We start from the raw sequence: 16,653 nt of genomic DNA, 5'->3' as shown, positions 1-16,653 counted from the left end.
CACCATAAAAATATAAACTGCTCACTATATCAGTTTGATAGATCTAAAAATAAAAGATACATACAATTAGGTGCCAAACGTGTGCTTAGAGGAAAATTTCTTTGGTTCAGTATAATTTATATTACTAGCGATTTTGCAGAGGATAAATACAGTAAACCCCCATGTTAGACACTGAAATGCATGTATTTAAATACATTTAAATACATGTCTATGATATAGTTGTGTCAAAGTATGTCTAATATTACTAGGCCCTTTCTGTCCAGTCAATTATTATAATCAAAAAGGGGTATATACTCCAGAGCAATTATATTTTGGAGTATAACACAATTATTTAACCAACTATGATTTTTGAGTGAGGAGTATGGGAAAGTTTTTCAATATCATTAAATTAATCCCATTTCGTGTGACTCCATATTCCCCAAAGTTACACATAAGGTTTGTAAATATACTGAATCAAACACCTATGTGGTAAGTATATATGTTCATTGGGATGATCTTAGATGTTCTTACATAGAATGTATAGCTCCTCTTTCTTATACTTTTTAGAGACCAAAGGGGTATCAATTTCCTTCGTCCTATTTAGTCAAATGATATATACAATCGTTAAATCAATATAATTGGTACACTACTAAACCTATTGTTCAATCCACTGTTATTATTGCTTCACTCACCCGTAGCGGAGCGAATATTTTCACTATATTCCCTTGTCGATACTTTAGATAAAAATGGATATTGGAATTGATGAGAGGTGCAGATTCGATTAACCATATTAAGTCAATTTGAAAAAAATCCGAGTCTTTTGGGTGAGTGATTTTATTAAAATCAACAATTAAGAAATAGGTTACAATTTCTACTGTGTGCACCAATCTAAAGTATATATATATTCCTTGACTTAATAGGGTTAATGAAATCTGCACCTCTCATCAATTCCAATATCGATTTTTATCTAAAGTATTGACAAGGGAATACAGTGAAAATATTCGCTCTGCTACGGGTGAGTGAAGCAATAATAACAGTGGATTGAAAAATAGGTTTAGTAATGTACCAATTATATTGATTTAATGATTGTATATATCATTTGACTAAATAGGACGAAGGAAATTGATACCCCTTTGGTCTCTAAAAAGTATAAGAAAGAGGAGCTATACATTCTATGTAAGTACATCTAAGATCATCCCAATGAACATATATACTTACCACATAGGTGTTTGATTCAGTATATTTACAAACCTTATGTGTAACTTTGGGGAATATGGAGTCACACGAAATGGGATTAATTTAATATTATTGAGAAACTTTCCCATACTCCTCACTCAAAAATTATAGTTGGTTAAATAATTGTGTTATACTCCAAAATATAATTGCTCTGGAGTATATACCCCTTTTTGATTATAATAATTGACTGGACAGAAAGGGCCTAGTAATATTAGACATACTTTGACACAACTATATCATAGACATATATTTAAATGTATTTAAATAAATGCATTTCAGTGTCTAACATGGGGGTTTACTGTATTTATCCTCTGCAAAATCGCTAGTAATATAAATTATACTGAACCAAAGAAATTTTCCTCTAAGCACACGTTTGGCACCTAATTGTATGTATCTTTTATTTTTTAGATCTATTAAAGTGATATAGTGAGCAGTTAATGTTTTTATGGTGTGGGTCCTGAAGAAGGTGTTGTTAACTACAAATTACACCGAAACGCGTCGACAAGAGGACACAGTCAATTTGTTTTTAATCAATTATGTTTTATTATTTTTATTTTCATATGCTCTGATTTGCTGTTAAATTCTTTTGATCATTAACGACAATTGTCAATAGAATTACTGCAAAAGATATTATTAATAAATGTCTGTTTTTTATGAAAATGTAAACCATGATGTGTAATGTGTAGTGCTTTTTAATGGATACAATATTGTTGAAATTTTGATACAGGTATAATAAATAAAACAACAATATACTTTGATTTTGTGTTGCTATATTAGGAACTTAGATACAATTTTTCTTTGGTTCATTGTATAATGTACACAATCTCACTATAGGAGTTCTTTATCAACACAAAAGGGAAATCTTTATTTTGAATATTAAGCTAGTCTTCACATTAAGATTCACTAAATTGCACATTTGTTGAGTACAATTGTGTGGCGGGGCACTGTGTGGCAGTGTGCGAAATCATGCTTATTAGAATTATGTGTTATGGTGTGGAGTGCATTTATGTGGATTGCTGGTATGTGGTATAGAGTGCATTTATGTGGGGTGTATATGAGTTGTATTGAATAAAGTGTAAATATGTGGTGTGTAATTATGTGGCATTGAGCGGTATTATGTGGAGTGTAATTATATTGTGTGGTGCAGAATTGTGTGCTTAGAATTGTGTGGTGTGTTGTGTGGAGTTATGTAGCATAGTTTAGAGTGGTATTAAGTGGCATGGTGTGGGGTAGTATTATACGGTGTTTAATTATGTGGTATTTTATGAGGTTGAATTTATTTTGTGGAGTGTAATTATGTGTTTTGGATTTTAGTGGATCTATGTGGAGTTTAAATATGTGGCGTGAAATGTAGGTTGGAGTGGAATTATGTGTAGTGGAATTATCTTGAGTTGAATTGGATTTTGTGGAGTGTAAATTATATGGTTTGTGGTTGTGTGGAATTACGTCGCAGAGTGTTATTATGTGCAGTGAGCTTCAGGAAGTCTCTAACAAGAGCAGATGTCATTTGGCCACGGAGCAGGGAGGGTTGGGAGCCCCTAACTTTGAGCTTTATCACTTGGCGGCACAGCTGCAGTGGCCCACGCGCTAGCTGGCGGGTCATCTTACGCAGGAGCTGGGACTTCATGAGGATACCCAGGCCCAGCAGGTGGTACATCACGCCTTTCTACCAAATGCCAGGCTCCTTTGCTGTGTGAACAGTCTGTTTCGAATTGTCTTTCTTAGCTTCCAACGCAGCGTACGACTCATGCCACACATCCCCAGATACTCCTCCATTACGTTCACTGGCACCCTTTGCGCGCATGCTGGGTAGGGCGGGTATGGACTCCTGGGAGGCAGCGGGCGTGCGCACATTAGGTGGCTTGTTCCGTGATAGCGCCCTCTCGCCTTACCAGCAGCTTAGGGAGGAGTATGATCTTTCGGTGGGACATTTTCTGGCGCATGGTGGGCTCCTGGCATGGCTGGAGCGACACTGGGGTATTACAGACACTGAACCTTCTCAACACCCCTCAACGCATACACTGTATAGTATGAGAGGTGGTCATAAACTTGTTACATTGCTTGTCCGCGCACTGGTACACACGAGACCCATTGACAGCAACCTGGGTTTGTTGGGAGACGGACGTGGGCAGAGAGTTCGCGCAGAAAGAATGAGAGAACGCGTTATGCTACCCTAGGATCGCGGAACGCAAACTACCAATATATCCCGCATAATAAACTCCATAGGGCCCACCTCATTCCCGCTCACCTGCACCAAGCATTTGGCTCCTCGTCGATGTGCCCCAGAAGTGCACAGTCGGGTGCGGACCTCCTGCGCCTGTTCTGGTCTTGCCCAGCAGTGGTATCTCTACGGGGGGAGCTTTCTGAGGCGCCGAGGGAAGTGACTGGTCGTTTGGACGTGTGCACGATGGCGGGAGCACTTCTGGGCCTGTTTAAATGCCCTAAGGGGGCAAAAGCGAGTGCCAAATTCATTGGTTTAGCTCTGTCGATCACTCGCCGACGTATTGCCCTGCATTGGAAGGCACAGGCTTTCCCGGGCTGTCGCACTGGTGCAGTGCGACGCTCAAACGGGGTCGCGCAGAAGTGGCGGCGCTCAGGGTGAAGGGGTTCGGGGACGGCGTAAATGCCCAGTTGCAGCTGGCTGGGAAACGCTGCTGGCTGATTCTGGCACTTACAGCGATAGCCCAGTCGCCTAGTGTGCCAGTACCTGCTACCTGTCGTGTACTTTACCAGCTTTTCTCCGTTAGAGATTGTGTCCCTTCCACACTGGGTCTTAGCTCCTTGCGTTGCACCGCCCTGCTGGGCTCTCGGCGCTGCATATATGCTCGCTGTGCCCACGCTACCTTATCGTGGTTGTCCCTCTGCCAGTACTGACCAGCCTCGCGAAGCCCGCGTGGGCATCTGCGGGGGCTGCCTGGGGACTCCTTGATCTCCTGTGGCAAGGGTGGCTAGCAATGGAGGCTCATAGGAGTCCCAGGGAGTGGGTATTGTCCCCGCATTTTACTATTGGTAATTGTTGGGGGGGGGGGGGGCAGTTAGGATTGTTTTATTCCCAGTTGTACTGGCTGCTACCGATATTGTACCTATGTCATACTTGGCCTCATTGATGTAATGGACGCGCTGTAAGTATGTCATTATCATAGGATGGAGGGCTGTACACTGCCGGTGCTGTTTTTGGTGAAAATAAAAATTGGTTTAAAGAAAAAAAAGAGCAGGTGTCTCAGGCTATTTCATGCATAAACCGATACACGATCTACAGTGCGGTGCCCTGTCCTCACAGGTGAGCTTTGCTGCCAGTCCTAGGCACACACACACCGAACACCGGTCATTGTGAGAGTATGAGAGTGACAATAACCAAGCAGCAGTGATCGGCAACCACAGTTTACTCCATTCTAACGACACTTGGCGACATTGGCATCACGTTGCTTCCAAAGAAACCAACGCATCTTATTACGCACCCGGTGCGACGGATTGTTGCCAAATATTGCACTTAAAGGACCCTTCTCTGACGCATGCCATGTCTCTGCCTGCATTACAGATGACCCCTTCTATCTTTACTGCTCACACTTGTAAACTCGGGGAATGCAGACTGCACAATGTTTCATAATTGCAGCGCAGCCATATTTTTGGCAGGCCACTGATGGCACTAAAATACCTCCCGACCATCTGCAGCTGATGAACCAAAGAGGAAAAGAATTTGACTACAGAGTAAATACACATGCTTATATGAAGCTGCATTTGTGTTTATGCAAAATAGATGGTTAGAGATTTTCTAGCATATAAAAAAAGTAAAATGGTTATTGTCGTACTGTGCGAGCAGAAAAGATTGCTCAAGGGAAGCATACCAGATAAGCAAACTCCAATTACCCAATCTGCAATGGAGTTTGCACTCTTTAATTAACATGACTGATAAAGCAGCGGGCAGGTTTATGTCACTGGTAGAGAGGTGAAGGTCGGTTCAGAGGAGCGAACAGCCTCCACAATGATGTACAGAATGGAAACAACATGGCTGCCAGGCAATGTGACATTCACACTGAGGTAGTCCCTATCTGTCCAAAACAGATAGTTTGGCGTGCCCTGAAAACAACACCATTGTGTGAGTCAAATTCACCCCCCTGCCCCTTTCATGTGGAAACACAAGCTCAGTGGGGATCAAAAAATGTCAGGGAGTTGAAAAAGGACAGCGGAAACGTTTCCATGTGGGATGAGAGGAGTTTAAGGAAACCCATAAAGCAGAGTTCTCGGCCTCAGTCGGCAGTGCCTTAAGTAAGCGGGAATTTTACATGCATTCATTTATTGAAAAAAACTGCATTTTTCTTGGACTCCTCCACTGCATCTCTGGTCCAAATAAAACAAGTTACGCAAAGTACAGAAATTTCTCCAGCTGAGAAATTGCAGAAAGACCTCGGAGACACTTGCATAGAAAAATAACCAAGTTCACCTCCTGTCTGCTATTTACTCGAACATTAGGTAAACTCAGCCCAACATCAGCTGTCTGCTATTGGTCATTTTAGGGAATGCATTTGCGCATCATTTAGTACTTCCGGGTCTCATGGCAGCCAATTGTGTGACTTTACATATTCTAGGCCCAGTTTTGGGAGTGGGTTGGCCTATTAATGTGTATGGCGATATAGGATGGAAGACTGTTTGTGCAACCCTGACTGTACCTCAGCCAGTCCTGCTTAGAACAGCACAGCTTCTGATGTGCTAATTGGCTTTAGAGTCCTTATGTGAGTCTGCATAGTGCTAAAACAATATCCAGCCACTTAAAGGTTTCCACTGAAATGTGAAATAACTTTATTTTTCTGGTAGATGACCCCCCAGGAAAGTCCGTTAAGGTCTTGGCGGTAAAATTTGAGCACAGTGGTGACAACCGAGCGAGGCCAAGACAATGCCCTGCTTCTACCTGATTCTGGATGGGATGTGGGTGGTTGCCTATTGTGGTGGCAGAGGCGCCCACTTAGCAGTCGCGAGTAGGATTGACTTGTTCGAAAGATCGGTGTTGTTTCGGATAGCTATGCTGCCATGGATAGCCCTGCCAAGTGCACACGTCTCGCTTACAGTAATATATTTTACTAATTTCCTCTAACCCCCAGTAGGATTGGAAATTGGCACGCACAATGTTGGCAGCAGTAGAGCAACAAGTAACGTGACGGGACGCGTGGGGGACCGGGACTGGAGCACCATGTGGAGTGGCAAGGGCTAAATGTGGTGCAACATACAGAGCTGCCGACTTTGGGACTGGGGATCCAGGTTGGAGTCTCGGTGTCGACTCTCCCCATTGGTAACAAATAAAATGAAACATTATCGAAAATAAAATAGGAAAGGAAACAATGCCATACTGCGGCAGTGGTCGAACTCCCTTCATGAAGCATACAGGATCGGGTGACCAAAGAAAAAAAGAGTGCGCCAACAAACCATATATAAACAAGAGTAGGGGGACATGTTACAAGGGCAGGCGCCATGAAAGTGAAAAACATGCCCAAAAGAGAGACAAACAGCAACGTTTCACCAATGAAAAGAAAGGAATTTAGAAAGACACACAAAGGAACCAATGATAAGCGATGGGTGTGATGAAAGCCCATAGAGTAGATAAAGCATGTCTCGAAGAGACAGTTCATGCGCTGCCTAGGTTCAACCCAAAAATGTTCAAACCAGCCCCACACTGCGGGAGAGTGAAACTAGAGTTGGGCCATCGGGCAGGGCTTTAAGTGTGCAAGTCCTGGGGGGTCTCTAACCCAACATTCATTAAAAAGTCATTTTGAAACAACCCCCTAACGGCCCTATATTCATATCCTCAATTTTACCGACATAAACAACAACTCACCAGAGACAATAAACACCCTTAAGGTAGCTCTGGCCAGCAGTGCAGTCCCTTTTCAAACATTTCAGATTTCACTTCATGTTGCGTTCCCTCAGATGATTGTGTTTCTGTATTTTTTTCAGGTGACACGTGACTCCTGTATAGCACATACTGCAAATTGAGTGGCCTCAGGTGTCTGGGTGAATCCAGGTTGTGGGTGGTGTTTATGTTTATGAAGGAGCAGAAAGAGAGCAATTGAGCAGAGGTTGAAGGCAGTGGGGATGTCTCACAGTGACTGTCAGTGGGTCATACGTTTGGTCAGACTACATGCACATCCAATCCTTGGCCTCTCTGCAGAGTGCACAGAGTGATGGTCACACACATGCCAATTGTAATTGTGGAAAAGTGTGTGGAGGTCTGCAGCTGTCGAAATATCAAGAGCATTAAAGGAAAGAAACGTGCAGTACTTAGCAGTAGGTGGGTGGGTTGTGGTTGCAGGGGATATTACAATGGAGAAGATGAAATGATGTGTAGGAGGAAAGAGCGAAAAGGCGTGCCAAAGATGAAAAAGATGACCTGTGAGATATACAGATGGAGGTTTCCAAAAATATGTGGGAAGAGATGGGATGAAGAGTTACAGAGTGAGAGACATGGGAGAACAGGAGTGCAAGAGACACCCCAAAGACCACTTCCAGAGACCGTATTCATGTTGAGGTCACAGACTCATATTTTTAGAATTAATCATTCACAACAAAATCAAGGTCTCACCCATGTATTTGATACTGCTAAGAAGCATTAACAAAGCCAATAGGTCTAGCATGGTATAAGCTTATCTCTGTTGTTGTGTTAAACGCCTTGATATAATAACAGAAAATTCACAACAGTCACCCAAAAACAGGTCATGGGGCATGATGTGTGAAGCACAGCATTTTAGTTTACATGTTTTAAGCCATGCTCTTGTTTACAAAGGCCATGTTTTAGGAGAAGATACTTAGTTATGCTTTTTTTGGCCACTTGCCTTTATAGACCCCCTCCTTTCTCTTTCCTCTTGCACTGCTTACTGGCTTAGATCGACCATGGGCACCACGCCTCCTTTCAAAGCAGCCCCCTAGATTGCAGTCCACCAGGCAAACACTAGAGTGACTGAATGGCAGCCTACCCTTGTGCACAATACATGCAGGGTTCTGAGTAATATATTCACTGTGTGAACAGGTCCTTTGATGTCTGTGATTACATGAGTGGGGTATGACCTGTTCTCTACCCCTTCAGCTCCTTGTTGTATTTGCACAATACATGCAGAACTGAGCAAAGGACAGTGCAGGGCCTTTCAGCCTAGACGCACATTGGGCTGGCCGTTAGAAGGAAAACCAGAATCCGGCGACAGGCTGCTGCCTCAGAGGAGCACATGGGAATGGGGGAAGAGACAGCGCAGCCACATGTTAGAACTTCCTGACAAGTGACCAGTGCTAGAAAATATACTCCGTGTTCCCGTAAATTGGGGGTGAAGTTGCTGGGGCAGAAGGGGTGGAGCTATGAAAAGTGTGAGATTGAGCAAACAATTTGACAACAAGGCCAAATGTGACATGAAGGAGCCAATTTAGATTTCGGCAGATGGGATACTCCGTCACAAACGTGAAGTCCTGTACGCCGTATAACAAGTGCCATAGGATATAATACACTTGTAATAAGGTGGACGGGATATCCGTCACGTTGTGATACGGCAACCCATCATATAAATCGGGCTCTAAGTCTGCGCTGGAGTACATAATTGGTCACAAACAGACTCTATTTTAAAATATCCTATGGGGTTGATGAATCTAAGGCAGTTAACCTTTGCGTGCCCAGCAGATTTCAGGGGATAATAATAGCGGTAAGATAACTCTGATGGCTAATGCACTTGCTGGAGAGACCTGTGTTTTGTCTAGTCATAGTTTTAACTCATCTTAAAACAGCATAGAGAGATAATGTTCCTGCTGCAAAGCACAACATTTAGCATGCAGATCACAGATTATATAGATAACACTGGGTACTGCGTTTGTCACAGAGATCCACTTGTTTTTTGCAGTTCATAAGTTGTAATCCTTCTAATATAGCACAGTGAGCTATGAACTGGCACCAACCAGATTCATGCAGACTTCAAGGCGCAGGTTTAGAACCTTATTGCCTAATTCAATCATTCATTATTATAAGGTTGCTAAAACGGTTCCTTTTACTATTACTAAAGTCTTATTGGTACCCACAACCCCAACCACTGTGTTACATTTTAAATCTTGACTTTGTGTTTCTCCAAATCTAGTTCTCTTAACATACAATGCCTGCCAGTGTGGATGATGTGACTCCTACGCCTTGTAACTGCTAGTGTCTTATTCCTAAACACTGATTTACACACTTGTATGATTCATTTTCATGGTATAACATCGAGGCGTGATGTAAAGCGCTCTGCCACCCTACACTGGGATGAGTAGGGCCATAAAAGAAATGAAAAAACACATGTAGATGCGACTTACATTTTTTTTGCGTGATTACTTATACAAGTGAGATGCATCGTACATTCTTACACTGCATGCGTATCTCTTACATGCAGTGCTGGACAAATTCAAAAATCTGCTTCCATCCTAGTTCCTCTCAAGCATTTGTGAAGGGTAACAAGCGGAGGGCCTTTGATTCCCCCCATAGCATTGGCATATAGGTAAAAGGCTCCAGATCACTCTCAGTAAGGATGAGACTACAACAAAAGGTGGCGGGGGCCCTTTGAGACAGGCCTTTGTTTTGGGCCCAGCTGAACGTGAAAGTAAGAAACTGCCCTCACCCCCTGCAGGCTGCTGCTCCAAAAGAAAGAAGACACGTGGGCACTGTATGCAAATTACACCGGGACAAATTCAGCATATTTCACTGGGGCCCAATCTGGCTGGAACCGTCCTCATTCCTGGTAACGCATGCCACCCCAACCCTACCTGCCTTTCACAAGCAGCGGCCTGTTCTAAAATGTCCAGACAAATATTTGTACGGTCCTCCGTAAGTGCTGTTTTTGCCACATTTTGCTGATTTTAACCTGCAATATACCAACATCTGGTATCAATGCAAGGCTTTTACTAAACAGCCCATGCACTTCCCCCGTGGTGCATCTCACTAAAAGGCCGTTTCTAATCTTTCCTTAATTTTAGCTCTAAACTCCAGCCAATTCAGTTATGTGATTTTCTATTTCTTTTGAAACTATCTTGCTGGAATGATGTGTCATTGACTTCTGGAATGATGTGTCATTGACTTAAGGGCTCGCTGCTGACATCGTGATTTGGGATACCAGGAAACTAGTGCAAAGCCTGACAGGGCCAACACACTCCTTTATCCTTCCAAGGTCTATACTGAATACCATTAAACTGAGCAATACCCAGGCCTGTTAATTACAGTGCTACAAAGTGGAAAATCCCAATGTTACTTGTAGCCATTTAAGAACAATGCATTACTTAAAATAGGTATTCCTTTAATGTTTTTCTCCATTATGTCCTAAAAAGGGGCGTATCTCTCTTAATGCTTAGCTAAAAATCACCAGTCGTACTATATTTTATAAGCACATTTTTATTGATGTGTGAAGGGAGGGGTTTGCAAACCACGTAGGGTTTTGGAGAGTTACTGCGGTGAAATGGCCTTGACTAGGACATAGTCATTGGCCATGACTGGTCTTCAATTCTTTTCTAACTCGAGTTATTGAGGCCTGCTCATTGTGGTTTTTTTCAGTCAGCTGGAATTGGGACAAAGGGGTTTTCATCCGATGCACAGTAGGAAACATACCTTTGGCTGGTTTGTCTGTTGTACAGAGACCTCAAGCCTCACTCATTGAGAGTGAGACTCACGCATTTGGAGGGCAGGGTGAGCTGTCACTCACAGCATACTAAATGTTACACCTGGTAAGATGGGCTAGAACTTGACTCCAAAATGCAACTGTTTCCAAAGCTTTGCTGTGCGTGGGGCGGCTCAAAGAAGCTGTAAGTGGTTCAGTGGGCAAGTGCATCACAAGGGAAACACTCCCACAGGTCCCTTCAATCGATGGGAGGCGCACATTGGTCACATCAGAGTGTTACTCCACTACTTCTGGAAGCTGGGAGTCTACTTTAGTCAAGATTTGCTGTTGTTTTAATCATTTAACGTTTATTTGAATTTTATTTTTAATAATGTTACCATGCGCTCTTCGTGTTCTTGCATCAAAGTTTGCTCGCTTCATTTCCTGGGGTAAACACAAAAGTGAGGGTAGCATGCATGAATGAACCTCCAGTCTGGGGTTGCTTGTGTTCCCATTCAGAAGGGCCTGGCCTGACCGTTCAGAATGGACTATTCCTATTGGAGCAGAACCGAGGCTGATTTGCATATGGCAGGTTGCTGTCTGAGGTGGCAGGGTGGGCAAAAAAATGATGGACTGGGATGCGGCCCCAAGTAATAAGGTAACATGTATATTTGTACTTATAATGTGTATTTATAGGAGGCTTAGTGGACTAATGCGTCCACTATAGGAGCCGGTGTTTGACCTCATGGTCAGAGGTTCAAATCCCAGCCGGTCCACTCAGCCTTTCGTCCTTCTGAGGTCGATAATAATGAGTACCATTAGTTGGGTAACAATAAAAACATCTGTTATCCAGCTACAAGATGCTGTCGGGTTAATATGCACTTTACAAATATATGTTATGGCATAAGACCTCAGTTTGTCCGATGGCCAGATTATCTAGTATTTCATTTAGTCCATCTTTAACTCTGTGCACTGGTTGCATTTCTCTCTAAACCTAAATGCTAGATTGTAATTGATGCTGTCATTTTATGATACTTTTTTAGGTTTCTACCTCTATTCATATTCATTTTTTCTTATCCACAGGTATGCCTAGTATATTTCCACATTTATTTAACTGACATGTACGCTCGCTCAAATAGTAAAAAGCAATAAAATAAAACAACACCTAACCTGAAAGCATTAGCACAAGCACATGAGCACACCTGCAGCTGCTTGAAGGCGCCATCAGGAGACTGATGTCACAATAGGTCTCAAACCCAAGCAGACGTCATCAAACAAGGCAGCTAAAGAAAGCATCATTTTTGTTTTTAATGTTTCTAAAAAAATATATATAGACAGATTAACGGATTGTTTACTGTCTGAATATATATATATATATATATATACAAATTAAATTAGCACTTACTTGAGGTCCGTGTCCGATGTTCGTTAACGTAAGGAGGATTCCTGCAGTCTCGACGCGGCAATAAATATATATATATATATACACACAAATATATATATACACATATATATATATATATATATATATATACCAATCAAAAGATCAGTAAAAGAGAGAAACCTGGTGGGGGGGTGGGGGGGGGGGGGGGCTTAGTTATAGAGTTCACACCAATAGGACAGAAAGTCCTGCCCATGTCTAAGAGGGAGCATTTTAGGATGTCTCTGCCTGCTGTGAGTCAGTGCTATAAATATAGTCCCTCTAGCCTTCAGGACAGGAAAGAATTGCACCACTTCACCTTCGAAGAACTCTGGATCCCAGCTCTTTAAAGATGTAAAGTTAGATTATGTTTAGGTGCAATGTTTCATGTATCTGGATGATTTCATTATTCTAGCATTCTAACCTCCTATCAGGAACATACCAGTCTTCAACAACCTCACCGAGTGGTACATCTAGTCACAGGGCCTTTCAGTACCGCCCACGCGACAAGGGCTATATTGCTATCATAACTTTCCACCCACTAAAGGTAAAATGTTGTTAAATGGGGAGAAATGGAAAGACAAACAATGGAATGCTGGATCAGACAGTCCACACCAGACACTATTGCCACCTGTCTCTAGCTATGCCAACTCTTAACCCCTTCAGTGCCCCGCCCTTTCCCCGCCCTGTGCCAGGCGTTACATTAGCGGGCGGGGTTCATGACGAGATAGTCTCGTCATGGGCACAGCGCAACCGTGCTCCATGACGAGACTATCTCGTCATGGGCACTGAAGAGGTTAAATGCCCTCTCTCCCCACAATAGCCTCTATAGGCTGAGGCAGTGGGGCTTTAATGTCAATAGAACATACTGCCCAGAAAGGGCGGGAAGATCTTAAACAGGAACAAAAAAACAATATGAACATTGGAACGGAAGGTCCATTCCAGACATTATTGTCACTCTATTGTCTTCAATGGAGCTCTCAACATTTCAGTGTTCTAATGACTAACAAATAGCCCATAATATTCCACACCCCACGCTTCAAACCATAGAGCAGGCCAAGGAAGCCCCGCCCAACAGCCGCGGGCTTAAGGCCTAGGTTATCTTCCTGGGGCAGAGCATTAAAATGGCCCCCTGACAACCACAGGCTGGCATGAGGCAAAGCCCCCAGCTTTGGCTAGGAAACATTCCTAAAATAAGATCTAATGCTAGCCTAAAAACAGTTCTGACGTGACGAGGCGATGCTTATCCCCGGTTCAAAGACTAGCAGCTATTTTGGTAACTTCATAAAGGGATGATTAGCCAGCAAGTGTTGACTCATATCACAACAGTTTGCTTCTGATCCACTCAAAAACAGCTGCGAGCGAAATTAAAGCCAACACTGCAGATTCTGAATAAAAAAATCAAATGGTCTCTTGGAGGCCACGGATACCATGTTGCCGTGTATTTCGCACGACATGCAGCCATGTGTCAGCTATGGCAATTGATGCAGGGAGACGGGAGACCCATTCATTTCTAGGTTTGGAGACAGATTTAGCTGCCTCACCACCATCATATAACAAAAACAAAGCGATAAAAAAATCTCACATATATACTTACACAGAGGTTCTTTGATCAGCCCTCTTCATCCATTGGTCTGTTCAGCTGTCATTCACATTTTGTTTCCACCCACCACAGCATACAGCATGGGAAAATGAGACAATCGTTATGCTATGAACAGAGGCATTTTATTGATCATGTGAACTGCACTTGAGCCCCAGGGCTGACAGGCACATTCTTTATTTGCCAGTGCTTTCTTATTTCCATTCCTTTCAATTAGTTTTTAAAAAATGTAGTCATCCTCGTGTTTTTAAACTATGCTTTCATGTTACAGCAATTCAAAAACAATAGTCGTGTTTCTTTGCCCCAATAACAATTATATTTTCCTATAATGCGCATTAACGCTGTAAAGCATTTTTAGAACGGTTCTAAGTAAACCCACCTTTTAGTAAGCACCTGAACTGTAGTAAAAAGGATATACAATGTTAATTCTTTGATTTCTTTTTCAATTACAAATTTTATTGCTAGCATGTGGCTGCCACATTTACTCAGTGGAATGGCATGTTTTCTTTTTTTTCTTCATTGTGTCATATATCTTTTTTAAAATGTAACCATTGCACCATCTTGCCAAGACCAGACCTATTGGCTTTGCCAGTGCATGTATTAAAAGAAAGCATGATGCTCCTCCTTCGGCATCCCCACAAGGGCTTCGATGCATGGCTTCACCCCTGATAGCATTTTGTCAAAATGACATGATGTGAGGTAGATCCACTGTCCACGGTGCCACAGCGCTGCATGGAAGATCGTGGCATCTCAACAGATGCAGAGAATGATTTGTGCAATGCGTGCCTGCATCCCTCCCATGCATGGGAGCACTATACTTTATTTACCCATGCGTACCAGGACATTGCGTTTGTGCAAACATGCGCTCGCACACACTTCATCGCCAAAAAATGGCTGCCTTTTGCATGTCACCCTCCCAAGAACATAAGGGCAAAACCAATGGGGCAGTGATATCTTGAGTCTCACAGATGACCCAGATAGTTCCGGAGCATGGCTTGGAGCCGTGGCTGGAGATGGTCTTGAGCACGCCCCATGCTCAGTCACACAGTGTGCACCCCGGAGCCAAGGAAGCTTACTTTGTTCTAATTCTTACTCCCATCAGGACTACGGGCCTCATGCATCAAAGAGTTTTACCCATTCTGTGTCTATGGGAATATGTGTTAGTACCTATGGGCCCATGAAACAAGGGCTATCCAGTGCATAGAGTGTGGAGTGGAGGGAGATGTAATAGCCACCATCTTCCCAGGGCGAGCGGGCAGTCCAATGGAAGCTTCATGGTGAGACTGGAGATTGGCTAGTTAGTTCAGAGGCCAGGATCAGGGTGGGTTTAAGGGTGGTGGGGCAGGTTGAAGATCTCATGCTCTGATAGGTAGGTACCAAGGAAGAGAATGCAAGCTATTAGGGCGAGCACAGGATAGAGATGCACTTATGAGGGATGAAGCCGGGTGATTAAATGGACACTATTTAAAAAGAGGAAAGATAGGAGTTAAAAAGGTTTGAGGCCAATAGGCTCAGAGGGGGAGGTATTTTAATGGATGGTTGGGGGATAGCTTGTTTCTTCGCACTGATTGAGTGAGATGCTAAGTTGGGTATTTATGCAGGGCAGACCTCTCACAGTAAAGCAAACACAAGGAGATGATGGACAGAGCGCTGAAACTTTTCAGACACTCACCCCCAATCACAGATCTGGGTTGAATGCATCATCGTTCTTTAGATCACTTCAGCACCCCAGTTCAGGCCCAGCTATATAGAAACACCCTTCATCAAGCTAGCATTTGTCACCCCGAGTGGGACAGGGAAAACCCTGGTGGGAAGGGACAGTAAAAAACAAAAAATGCCCCCTTGCCATGGGAGATGAATCCCATGGCGAGGGGGGGCATTGTTTTTTTTATTTTCAAAAACAAAATCCCACTTTGAGGTTATGTTTTTTAAAAGAAAAAACTTGGAAAACTTTGATGTATGGCTCTGTCATGTTTGATGGAGTTGTATGGTAAAGTTCCAATGCATCTACCCGACCTCCAAATTATAAATTGGGTCCTTTGTTTTTAGGTCTCGGCTGGCGAAAGCAGCGCGCATGCGCTGCTCTCGTCCTACGAGAGCTTCTTGGAATCGATACGATTCCAGAAGCTCGCTTTCCGCTCCGCCCGTGTTTTGCATTGGTGCGCGTCATTTTGCGTCACCAATTATGCAAAACTGGGTGTTCTCATTGTCCAGGAGGGTTTTTAGTCCCTCCTGGTTACCACCCTGTCTTCTTTTGGCCCCGCCCACCGGGATTGCATCTTTTACTGGCGGCCGGAGACAGGGTCTCCTAATTAGCCGCTACGCACTATTTTCTTATCATTGGCAAAGCCGAGAGCTTGTTTAGAGAAGAGCTTGAAGTCCACGCGAGCTGTAACTTGCCAGAGTATGGTATGGTTGTTGTGTCCTTTCGGTATAGGATGGTTGTGAAGTAAAAAACTGTTACTCCCAAATAATGTTCTCTGCCATTTTTTTAAAATATGTTTCAAACAAAAATGCGTGCGGTAACAAGTACTCTTTTTCTTGGGCACTGTGCTATGTGCACATTACGAGTGATAAACTTGGTTGTCCGGAAGACAGATTGCTTGCATTCCCATAGCCACATACTGTAGACCCCGGATGGCCTCCAGCCAATCCCTCCCTCCTGCTGGCTATCGCGACCTCTTTCACGCAGTTCCCGAACTGGATTCCGGCAGTCAGTTCTCCGAAGGCGTCCTTCGGTTTGTTAAACTCTGTCCATGCCCCTGCAGTCTGGATTACTCGTCACTCAGTTCTTTTATCTTTTTAAGAAATTATTTTGACAGCTTGTGAGGTACTGA

At 43.3% G+C, this 16,653-nt stretch overlaps 1 protein-coding gene across 7 annotated transcripts in view; it reads right to left on the bottom strand.

The window, feature by feature from the left end:
- CCDC63 (coiled-coil domain containing 63) overlaps positions 1–16,653 on the bottom strand; it is a 158,599-nt gene that overhangs the window by 132,333 nt on the left and 9,613 nt on the right. For 2 of the 7 annotated variants that reach the window (XM_085634102.1, XM_085634103.1), the window contains exon 3: positions 13,814–13,858. The exons of 4 other annotated variants lie outside the window; for them this stretch is intronic. The gene's annotated coding sequence lies outside the window, so the exon portion shown is untranslated. Of the gene's footprint in view, positions 1–13,813; positions 15,475–16,653 lie in introns of those variants that run through there. One more of the 7 variants, XM_085634101.1, reaches the window with a different exon arrangement.

The sequence above is a fragment of the Triturus cristatus genome, chromosome 11, assembly GCF_964204655.1.
Source record: "Triturus cristatus chromosome 11, aTriCri1.1, whole genome shotgun sequence".
NCBI classification, from domain to species: Eukaryota; Metazoa; Chordata; class Amphibia; order Caudata; family Salamandridae; genus Triturus; species Triturus cristatus.
The sequence above is the reverse complement of the archived record's forward strand: the minus strand, read 5'-3'. Positions and strand labels throughout refer to the sequence as shown.